The following is a 12,549-nucleotide window of genomic DNA, read 5'->3' on the forward strand; positions in this document are numbered from 1 at the left end:
GGGAGAGAGAGAAATTTTGAGATTGATTGATATGAAGATTGACTCACAAAATCTGTAGGTCAGGAACAGGCTGGATCCTCTGGCAAGATAGTTATGTTATAGTCTTAAGGCAGAATCCTTCTCCTTTGGGAAATCTCATTTTTTTGCTCTTAAGTCCGCCTGCTGATTGGATATGGCCAACCTACATGGAGGGTAGTCTGCTTTACTTAAGATCTACTGATTTAAATGCTAATCACATGTAAATATCTTCACAGCAACATCTAGACTAGTGTTTGACCAGACAAGTGGGCACCATAGCCTAGCCATGTTGACACGTAAAATTAACCATCATAAGGTTGGGTTATTAAAACTTAGAAACTTAGGGGAGAGGTCCTGCAGAACTGGACGACACCTGTGAGGATGGGTTGCTGCTTTGCTGCTTTTGCTGTAGCTGTGGGCCTGGGATCAGATTGTTACGGGGGGAGGGTGCAGCTGGTACTGAGATCTCTGGGTGGGGACTGGGTTGGGGGCATGATGAGCTGGTACTGCTAGTGTGGAAAAACCAGCCAGCTGGTTTCAGATGCTGAAGAAGTGTCGTCTGGGTGACACTCACAGGAATTGCCCTCAGACAGGAGGCAAAATGGGAACATCCAGTAGACAGGAAGGAGTATGTCCCTTCTGCCTCCTCAGCCTTCCAGTCTCCCACTAACATCCCTATTGGCAGATCCTGACCAGGAGTTGGCAGCTGGCAAAGCAGAAATGTGGTTTGCAAAGGCCTAGCCTGGCACTGTATATTTTAGAATAAAAGGGTGAGTTTGGAGCTGAGAGACAATAGCTTAAGACCTGACACTGGAGGAGAAATATCTTCCTCTTGTTGGACTCTGTGCCCTTTAATGTTTAGGACTTATATCTTATTTACCTGCCATCCCCAAATCCCCAGCTCTCTCAAAATCTGTATCTTCTTTATGACTCATTTGACAGTAAAACCTAATCTGACCTGTTGATTTAATATTCATACGTGTTGCTGCAGAAATAGTAACCCTGCCTGGATACAAACTCACAGCTGGCTGAGAAGGTTAATAATACGTGATACTTTCATCAAATGACTTTTCAAATACTGAAAAATTCCAAATTGCACAATGCATCGGACCCCAAGGCTGTCTGATAAGAGATCATGGATTGTAGATGCCTAGCATCATGTCAAAGGAGCCCTGGTGGCACAATGATGAAGTGCGTTGCTGCTAACCGAAAGGTCAGCAGTTTGAACCCACCAACAGCTCCAGGGAGAAGAAACCTGACGATCTGCTTCTGTAAAGATTACCACCTAGGAAATCCTATGGGACAGTTCTACTCTGTCCTGGACTGTCGTTTTGAGTTGGAATTGACTCGACCGCACTCAACAACAACAGTAATGTCTTGTATAGGTTTTTAATAAAGATTCAATGAAATGAAAATAGATCTTTGGCTATCTTGCTCTTGTGATGTTATTTTGCAAGCTGATACTCTGGTCATGGATAGCTTTTTTTACATGTGAAAATTTCTAAAGAGGTATTAAATCTATGAGCTCTTTGTAACTACCGAATACACGGAAATAGCTTTAGAACTGGAAATGGAAGCTCTTTTGTAAGAGCCTCTGAAAAATAAAACAAGATATTTTGAATTCCTAGTAGCTATGGTGTTGAGCAGGTTGGGGCTCAGGAATTAATTTCCACATTGGTTTGCAATAAAGTGAGTTCAGCAGGATGAAGGGGTATGTATGTCACTTCAACCTATGAGGGTCAGGTAATTCCACTAAAATAGTAAACGCATAGAATGAGGAGTGATTGTGAGTTTCATCATATTATTTTTAACTAGAAATTGGGGGGAAGGTTTTGCCCTTTCTCTGACAAGGTTCAGATGTTAACTTGCTAATAGCTTTATTTTTTTTTTTTTTATTAGTATTACATGTTGTTCCTGGTACAGTTTTCTAAAGCTAGTGTACTTTTAGTTTTTCTATGCTAAAGTAAGGACATGCAAGTAAGAAGATAAGAATTTGGGAGGTAACTGTAAATAGGAATAAATTCAAAGGTTAGAAAATAAGAGGATTATACTTGCGTTTCTTTGAGAATGTTGAAGACTGCTCTCAGAATTTAATTTTTTTTTTCAAAACTCAAAACATTTATTGATAAGATCCTATTGCTGTGTCTCCCACCAGGGTGGCAGTGGGTTGGTTGGTGATTTCTCTGAGAATAGTGGTACCAAGAGAGGGATCCCTCATGTCTGCCCTATTGAAGGTGAAGCTGTCTTTGGAAAATCAGGGCCCCTTGTGTTTTTTTGTAATTTTTTTTTTTGCGCTTTAAGTGGAAGTTTACAGTTCAAGTCAGTTTCTCATACAAAAATTTATACACACATTGCTATGTGACCCTAGCTGCTGTGCCTATAATGTGACAGCACACTCCTCCTTTCCACACCAGATTTCCTGTGTCCGAGAATGTAATTTTTTTTAACAATGTGTATAACATTCATATTGAAGTAGAATCATTCTTGAGATCATTCCAATTAGTGAAATATTAGAGCTTTATATCTATCTATGTATCTATCTATGTTTTTGCTTTCAGGTGGTGGAATTATAAAGATTTATAATTTAAATCAGTTAGGATCAGTTAAATTTCAAACTGTTGTCCTTCATAATGATGCTTAGGCATTCTTTTTTCCATCTTCAGCCAATCAACATTTATGGATCTTTCTAACACGTTTAGTGTACTCTGCCAGGTGCTGTGAACGATACAAGAGGTATAAGTAATGGTCCCAAACTGCTAGTTGGGAGGGCGATAAAAATGAAGAACTAAGTAATAATTGTTAAGAACAGCAGAAAAAATATATAGAAGATATCACAGTCATTGCCCAGTGCCACATAACAGCAAAAGTGCTTGATATTTTAGGATGAGAATCTTTATGGGGGAAGGGTAAACTCATAAACAGTGGTGTTATTTAAAAACCAAAATGACTTTGTGGAACAAATTGTTTTTTCCTTCTGTCATGTAACCCAAAACACTGTTGATTTAGTTGCAAGTTCTATACAGAACCACCTTCTGCCCCAAGTGCTTTAATCTTTCTTTCCTCTAAAGCGTTTGCTTGCAGGCTTTTTTTTTTTTGTTTGCTTTGTAGGTAGGAAGAAAGAAGTCCTGGTGGCACAATGGTTAAGCGCTTGGCTTGGCTGCTAACCGAAAGTTGGAACCCACCAGCAGCTCTATGGTAGAAAAGACCTGCTCATCTGCTCCCATGAAGATTTTAGCCTAGGAAACACCACGCAGTCTGTTCTACTCTGTCCTATAGGGTCACTATGAGTTGGAATCGACTCAGTGGCACACAAGAATAACAACAACACAGATAAGGAAACAGACTTGGAGACATTAAGCCCCTTTTTTCTAAGTCACACCAGGAAGAGATAGAACTGAGATTCAAAGGAGTCCCTCTTACTCTAGAACCCTACCTTTCAACTCTCTCACTGTGCTGCCTCCCTTATTCAGCTGAGAGCCCCTCCAAGGCAAGAACTGCGCCTTTCCTTAATAGTTAGTTGAGTGGCTGCCTGAATGAGTAAAGTGAGCAAAGGTGTGAGTGTCGTAAATTTATTTAGCCCCCATTGTCAAAGTGACTCATTCTTTCTTCTCAGAAGAAAAGCACGGAGCCATCATCTACCTGATGACAGCAGTTTACTTGTTTTATTCATTGTCTGGCAGTGCAAATGTCAGGCAACAGATAATCATTTGTGTTCACAGAGGGGCCGTTCAGTGCTATTCAAGCTACTTGAGAGTGCATTTTAAATGTTAGGCACGCTCACTACTCTGAAGGAGGCACATTTTGTGTAGGAGTGACAAATTAGAGGTGGAAGTTGGGAAGTCATCCTAATGATATAATTCATTAATATTCTACTTTTTTTTTGTTTGTTTTTAATTGTACCAGTTGGGTCCTTTCATGTTAATTCATTAAAGAAATGATTCCCTGGTTGAATCTCTTGGAAATAATCAAAGGAGATAGAGATTCTGCTTCTGTCATCAGAGGGTTTTCTGAATCCACAAGACGGATCTTGGGGCTATTCATTCAGCCAGTGTGTGAACACCCATGATATGTAGGGCACTGTGTGTGTGGGAGGGTGCTCGAGGGTGCAGGGATGAATAAGCTGCTACCCCTGTCTCAAAACGGGTGATTCTCCCTCCAGCCAATGGGGAGATTTCCTGAAAGTTCCCATCTGGGGAGGCTTGTTGTTCTTTAGGTTGCCTTGAGGCAGAAGTAATAATTATAATAATAATTTTCATACATTTGTAGCGTGCCATGAACTGTGCTAAGCACTTTATGTGGATTCTTTCATTTAATTTTCACAATAAACCTATGGGATAGATATTATTACTTTTGTCTTACAGTTGAAGAAACTGAGGCTTAGAGAGGTTAATTAATTTGCCCATATTCACATACCTAGAAGGGATGGAGCTGGAATTCAGATTAGGTTTGTGTGACCCCAAAACGTTTGCTCTTAACCACTGTGCTATATTACCTCCCTATCTGACCCAGAACAACCTAGGAAAATCTAATTGTGAAGGTCATTATAACATGCTCCAATGTCATTTGATCCTCTCAAGGACTAATGAGTGATACAGGACACTCTTCCCATTTTATAGTTGAAGAAACCAACCTAGAGGGGATGTGCCTGGACCAAAGTCAGACTTCTATTATTAACAGGGGATTCTGGGTGGTGACCACAACAGTCTAGTCCTCTTTGCACAACTCCCCACTAGCGAGGAAAAAACAAGGACAGCAGATTATGTAGGAAAAGAGATCTGGAGTGTACTCTATGTTCTTCCAATTCATTTTCCTTTCCCTTATTGTGTGGGACATGCATAATTTTCTTGACTCTGAATATAATTACATACCTGCTTTGAGATGAACACTCTAAGTGCAATGATTAATGGGCTGAGATTGGATGTAGTTACACGGCCAGCCTGTCTAAGCAGTTCAAGATCTCTCCCTGAAAATGCTAATAGTTAAACTGCTAGTGGCTACAAACAGTCAGAGCTCATGCTGACAGGTGTCTACTGTAGTTTTCCACAGTAGTATTGTGGTAAGGGTTTAAGAGTTCCCGGGGATTTCAAGTGCTAGTCTTTGAAGGCATGTTTTGTACATCAGTGCTGCTCTGGGGAGATTCCTGTTCCCCTAGGTACTGGAGGCAAGTCAGAGCTATCAGTTCTTGAAGAGCTGCAGGAAGCCCATCCCTGCCTGTTTCCTGCAAGCGATGGCAGCGGTTCCAGTACTTCACCATGTCATTTACAATTTTTTTTTTTAGCTCTCTGGTTATCCTCCAGTGAGAATGTAAAAGGCTTTATTTTCTCTCTCAGTGTATTTTCCAGCCCTTCAAGACGAAAGTACCTCCTCTGGGAGCACCTCCCTGGCCGAGTCACACCCATACACCTCTCTCTTCTCCATCTCAGATGCCTTTAACTCCCCTGGCCAACCGTTCAGGAGGAAGCACCGGCTTGATGGCCTTTCTGCCCAGCTCCTTGTTAGGATTTTGGTGTGTGCTGTTTGTTTGGTATCATGGCAGTACCCAGTTGGATTCTAGGAATAGAATTTTTTTTTTTTTTTTTTTTTGAGTAGCATGGCATTATTTTTCCTGATTAGAAACGTAGTAATGTTCACTGTACAACATTCTTAAAAGAGAAAAACAGGGGCTATGAAATCACCCGTGAACTCAATACCTAGAGATAACCACAGTTAACATTTTGGGACATTTGCTTTTAGTCTCAGGTGTGAGAATCAGTGTGTTTGTTCTGTTCTTAGACACACAGTGTTAAATCACATGGTAATGCTCATGACTCTCCCTTAATTTTTTTGATCTTTGGACAAAAGCTTCAGTCTGGATACCTATTGTTATTTTACATGATGATACCCATGGCTCTCCCTTAATTCCACCGACAGTGTTCATTTTATCTTAGAATAGCCTGTGATAAATTGAGGGGAAAATATCATGACACAAAAGTGTCATGGAGATGAATTAGCATTGTAATGGACGTTGGAAATCATCTAGTTTAAATCCAGCTGTGCATGAGAACAACTGGGGAAGGTATTCAACTGCTGTTATCCTAGACAAACCGCATTAGAATCTTGGGGCTGGAGCCTGAGAATAATAAGCTCCTTGGGGGATTTCACAGTCAGCCAAGCACCATTCTGTGAACTAGAATTTGAAAGCCAGTTCGCTAATTTATTCATCAGATGTCTGTTGAGAGCTTCCTGGGAGCCAGGCACTCTGCTAGGCTTTGGGAATACAGTGATGACCAAGGTCGACCTAGTGTCTTCCCTCAGGATGTTTATGCGTTACTACGGAAGATAGCGAAATGCTAAGTAAACAGAAATAATAATTAAAATTGTTGTAAGCGTTTGAAGGAAAGGTACTGAGTTAGATGCAGTAGTCAGTAGTCAAGTATAGGCTTTTAGAGAGAGACACAAAGTCACAGGACTTGTAAAGGATGAGAAAGCCAGCCATATGAAGAGTGTAGGAAAAAGTTTTTAGGCTGAAGAATGCCACACACACAAATTCTGATGTGAGAGCAAGCTTGACATGTTTGAGGAACCGTGAGAGCAGTGTGTCTGCAATACAGGAGAGCGGGAAGAGTGCAGAGAGGAATTCAAAGTTGTTTTAACAAGCTGCCTATGAACCTGTGCTAGTTACAGGGATGGTGAAGGATAGAACCCAGCCCTGTGATTGCATATCAGGTGCCCTCTATGCTTTCTTCTTGTAGTTGACAAACTCTCCACATTTATCATAGGATCCAGTCTAGACATAAGGTCCCTAGGTGGCACAGTTTGTGCTTGACTGCTAACCCAAAGGTTGATGGTGCGAACCTACTGCGCAGTACTGTGGAAGATAAGTCTGGTGGTCTGCTTCTGTAAAGATTATAGCCAAGAAAACCATAATGAAAAGTTCTGCTCTAACTCATGGTGTCTCTACAGTCAGAATCAACTCAATGGCAACTAACACCAACTATGAGTCTAGATGTGTGCAGTGGTAGAATTCTCGTTTTCCATGCGGGAGACCTGGGTTCGATTTCCAGCCAATGCACCTCATGCACAGCTACCACCTGTCTGTCACTGGAGGCTTGTGTGTTGCCGTGGTGCTGAACAGGTTTCAGCGGAACTTCCAGAGAAAGATGGACCAGGAAGAAAGGCCTATGGATCATAACAGTCTGATCCATAACTGATGATGGGAATGGTGCAGGACTGAGCAGCCTTTTGTTCCATCGTGCATGGGGTCACCATGAGTCAGGGGGTGACTTGATGGCAGCTAAGAACAACTGTCTAACAAGACAAAGCACCTGTTTCCCACGTATTATTGGGACTAAAAGGAAAATCTGTATTACGTTTTGGATTGAAATAACCCTAAACAAAACAAAACAGAGATTGCCTCTGTGTCCCTGCAACCTCTCACATAGATGGAGGGGTGGTAAGTGGTGTTGAACTAGCATATAAAACTTACCCCACTGCAAGGGATCTTTTACAGTTTCAAAACCTTTCCTTCCCAGAGTCCTGTATCTGCCAAGGTTCTTTGATGCAGACAATAGAATCCACCCTAGCTGGTTTAAATTAAATTTATTACAGGCTATTAGGTGGCTTACAGACTCTTGGAAAGGATGCAGAAATGTGCTCTAGGCTAAATTTCCATGAACATTTCCTAGAAGTACACCCGTGGTATTGGTCTGATAAGAGAGATGTTGTCACTGCCAGTTGTGGAACCACATGGCCTCTGCTGTGATCCACAAAGTTCCTGCTACATCTGACTCCAGAACCCCAAACCTCTACCTTCACCTGTATCAACAGAATGGATGTCCTAGACCCAGCTCGTTTCCTTATATCTTCCATTTTTAAAACAAAACTCACATCTCATTGGTGGAACCTGGTCTTAGGACTGCACTCTAGCTGCAAGGGAGGCTTACAAAGGGAGGATTCACAATGTGGGAACTGTCAAAGATAGCCCCTCCCTCCCTAAAAAATGAAAGAAAAAGGTTTTGGGTACCCACAAATGTCATCAGCAGATATGCCCTACAATCCCCTTTTTCAAGATATGCTTACATTTTATACCTCCCAATCCTACCCTGGCAAAATGAGGAAACACGAGCAGAGTCTGTATTCATTGTCTGTTAATCTTTGAGAGGGTGCATATGAGATACAAAGAGCATAAAGTAGCAGATCAAACCTGGAAAAGCTGAAGAGTCTCATCAGTAAATGCCTTTCATTTTTATGATTGTATTATATAAGATGGAAGAATAAAAGAAGGCGGTGAAAGGACAGCTAATGTGCAGCAAGTGCTGGCTCAGCTCCTCCAGCCCGTGGGCTTCTGTTACGCTCTGTTGGCAGGCTCCTCTTGAACCATAGCTTTAATCTTCGGGACAGCCTTTTTCAGTTTGGTCAGAGTGGAAGGTTTTGTGGATGTCTTCACCTAGTGTGGTTCATTTTAAACTGGAGAATTCTGCAAGTTTGTGTCTTTTAGGTAAAGTCTCCTTTAATTAGATTTCTGCTTATAACTTTATCTTTTCAGGGGCAACTGTGTATGGATACATAGTCACACCTGAAGGCTGTTGTACTCTCTGGAAAAGTCGTAGAATACATACTTCTGTTCACTCATGCATTTGCAAATAGAATTGCTTGGAGTTGGACCTGAGCTATCACTTCTGGTATCCTTGTTTTTGATGCTGGAGGTACAGTCAAGATAAAGATATATTAACATATCTTCATGGTCCTTAGAATATATTTATTAGCAGACATTGTGTAAAGCACTTACTACATACACAAGAAATGACAACTGATTTCACTTTAAGGTAAAATATAATACTTAAGAATAACATTGTTAACTGAAGGACAAGACTGACCCTTCAAAATATCTTGTGAGTGTGCTTTTTCCCACTTGTTGGACGTCTCTCATGTCCTGTTTTTTTTTGAAACTTACTTTACACAAAGAGGATTTCACCAACACGAGGGATAAATAATCCTTATGCTTTTCTTTCACCTCTTCTGTAGGTCTGAAATGTTAAATAAATAAATAAATAAAGTTGGTAGGAGAAAAGATAGTAGTCGTAACTATTACTGTTATTACTAGGGCAGTATACATATTAGTTAGGAGTATCCTACACACAGTAAATATTAGTGAATGAATGAATGAAACACACACACTTTGGAATCAGATCTGGGTTCAAATTTCTATTTCTGCTCCTTATTAGTTGTGTTATCATAATCTCTCTAAGCCTTAGTTTCCTCATCTGTACCATTGTACCTACTTCATAGATCTGTTTTGAGGAGTAAATAAAATAATGTATGTTAAAAAAATCATGATAGTGGTCTGACCCTTTATTCCCTCTGGAAGATTCCCAGAGAATATTAGTATAGCAAAGACGCTGAGAAGTTCTCTAGCCAAGGAACCTATTGATATCTCTTTAAACCATATACACCTTTTGTGTATGTGGAACATTATTAACATCTCCCCAGAATACTATTTCATGAAATAAAATTTGAGAAAGGCTTCTATGATCAATGATACATCTATAATTCTTTCTAAAGGAAAACTTCGTGAATTTTTTTTTTCTAAGACATTTTAAGTGGTCAGATCTTATAAAGAATTGGCTGTGTGTGTGAACTCTTGTTTGGTGTTAGATGTAAGGATGAGATGGTAGAAAGCAGGTGACAGAAAGACTAGTGTGTAGCAAGCCAGGGCTCAGCTCCCTTAAAGGAAGGCCTTGTTTGCTTTTTGCTCCTGGGCATCTATCTTGAGATACCTCATGAATCAAAGCCTTGCACAGCCTTTTCCAGTGTGGTGTGCTCGCTATTGCTCTCTTTCTGTCTGTGAATGTCTGTGTGGTTTAATTATATGACTGCCTGGCCACGTGAACCACCTCTGCTGTCTTTGAGGACACCTGGCAGGCCAGTGGGGGCAGGATCCAGCTGTTCTCCAAAGAGTGCAAAACAGTCACTTCTGAATGTGAGGCTGGGGTCTCCGGTACATCCATAGTGATAATTATTGGAAATGTTGATTTACACGGATGTGATCATCATCCCAGTGCCAGAAAGATACCTGCAGAGTGGGGAGAAGAGGAGGATGTTTAACTTCATCCTTTCACTTTTATACTGAAAAGAGTTCATTTTCTGAAATGTTGTTGTTAGGTGCCATAGAGTAGGCTCTGACTCATGGTGACCTTATGTATTACAGAACGAAATGTTGTCTGGTTTTACGCTATCTTCATGATTGTTGGTATGTTTGAGCCCATTATTGTGGCTAATGTGTCAGTCCATGTCATTGAAGGTCTCCCTCTTTTCCGGTGACCTTCTACTTTGCCAAACATGATACTCTTTTCTAGCAATTGATTTTTCCTGATGATAAGTCCAAAGTAAGGGAGAAAAGTCTCACCATGCTTGCTTCTAAAGAGTATTTTGGTTGTATTTTCTTCCAAGACTCATTATAAATGAATGCAGAAAGTAAAGAGGTGGTAAAGTAAGACATGAGGGATTAACACGGATCTCAAATACATCTTAACCTCCTGAACTCAAGCCATCCTTTTCCTGTTAGATTTTGCTTTCTGATCTTCAAATGGCTTGAAAATCAAGGATGAAATCTCATTTATTCTTTTTCTCTGTAATTCCTCCTTCAGGAACTGAAAATGAAATCAGTTCTCTGTTGGAGCTCGTGGCCCTTTATGAAGTATGTTTTCTCTCTGCTCAACTGTAAAGTCTGTTTCATGGACTTGCTGTCAAGCTTGTGCATTTTCTTAATTCTAGCCGCCCCCTTGGATATGATATTAATTCTTTCCATTATATCAAAGAAACTTACTAAGTTTTTCTCATAAAAATTACTTAAAACTTTAGAGGAGACAGGGCCAAGACAGCAGAGTAGTCAGACGATTCCTGTGATCCTTCTTACAACAAAGACCCCAAAAAACAAGTGAATCGATTATATACAACAATCTAGGAGCCCTGAACATCAAAGGCAAAGTTGAGGAATCAGACTGAGCAGCAGGGGGAAGGAGAGATGGTTCAGAAGCAGTGAGGAGTTGCCAGACTGGTATGCACAGTGAAGCAAGCAGTGGCATTTGGGACGTGTTTTCCACATCAGGAGAGATCAAGAGGCGGAGAGTGTACTCAAGCCTCCAGAACCAGTGAAAAGCGGCGCTCAATCAGTAAAATACAAGTACGTGCATCTAATAATAAAATTTCAGAATTAGACAACTCAATAGAAAGTCATAGGAGTAGAATTGAGGCAATGGAAGTCAGAATTAGTGAGATTGAAGGTAAAGCACTTGACACCAACTTATTTGAGGAAACATCAGATAAAAGAATTTAAAAAAATAAAGAAACCCTAAGGATTATGTGGGACTTCATCAAGAGGAATAACCTACGAGTGACTGGAGTACCAGAACAGAGGAGGGGGGGATAACAGAAAATACAGAGAGAATTGTTGGCAAAAAACTTCCCTGATATCGTAAAAGATAAGAAGATATCTATCCAAGATGCTCATCGAACCCCACATAAAGTAGATCCCAAAAGAAAGTCACCAAGACATATTATAATCAAATTGCCAAAACCAAAGATAAAGGGAGAATTTTAAGAGTGGCTAGGAATAAACAAAAAGTCATCTACAAAGGAGAGTCACTAAGACTAAGCTCAGACTACTCAGCAGAAACCACGCAGGCAAAAAGGCAATGGAATGACATATATAAAGCCTTGAAGGAAAAAAATTGCCAGCCAAGAATTATGTATCCAGCAAAACTGTCTCTCAAGTATGAGGGTGAAATTAGGGCATTTCCAGATAAACAGAACTTTAGGGAATTTGCAAAAACCAAACCAAAATTACAAGAAATACTAAAGGGAGTACTCCGGTTGAAAAATCAATAACATTAGATAAAAACCCAATACTAGAACACAGGACAGAGCAACCAGATATCAACCCAGGTAGGGAAGTCACAAAAATAAATCAAAACTAAAAAACTGAAAATAGGGAAACAGAGACATCAATATATAAAAGATGACAACATTAAAACAAAAAAGGCAGATGAAAAAATGTACTCGTAGATCTTTCATATGGAGAGGAAATCAAGGCAATATAAAGAAATAAAAGATTAGTTTAAACTTAGGAAAACGGGGTAAATATTAAGGTAAACACAAAGGAAACTAACAATCCTACACATCAAAATAAAAAACAAGAAAAACATAAAGACTCAGCAAATACAAAATCAACAACAATGAAAAAGATGAAAAGAAAATAGGTAAAGAAAAACGACTCAGCACAAAAAATTAAGTGGAACAAAGAAACTGAACAACACACAAAAAAAGACTTTAAAATGACAGCACTAAACTCATACCTGTCAATAATTATGCTGAACGTAAGTGGGCTAAATGCACCAGTAAAGAGACAGAGAGTGGCAGAATGGATGAAAAACCACTATCTGTCTAGGTGCTGCCTACAAGAGACACAGCTTAGACTTAAAGACCCAAACAAACTAAAACTCAAAGGATGGAAAAAACTATATCAAGCAAACAACACTCAAAAAAGAGCAGGAG

General features: G+C 40.0%; 1 protein-coding gene across 1 annotated transcript in view; it reads left to right on the forward strand.

Moving 5' to 3' along the window:
- Positions 1-12,549, forward strand: part of DOCK4 (dedicator of cytokinesis 4) — a 481,731-nt gene that overhangs the window by 146,602 nt on the left and 322,580 nt on the right. The window lies entirely within an intron of this gene.

Source organism: Trichechus manatus, unplaced genomic scaffold, assembly GCF_000243295.1.
Source record: "Trichechus manatus latirostris isolate Lorelei unplaced genomic scaffold, TriManLat1.0 scaffold00096, whole genome shotgun sequence".
Taxonomy (NCBI): domain Eukaryota; kingdom Metazoa; phylum Chordata; class Mammalia; order Sirenia; family Trichechidae; genus Trichechus; species Trichechus manatus.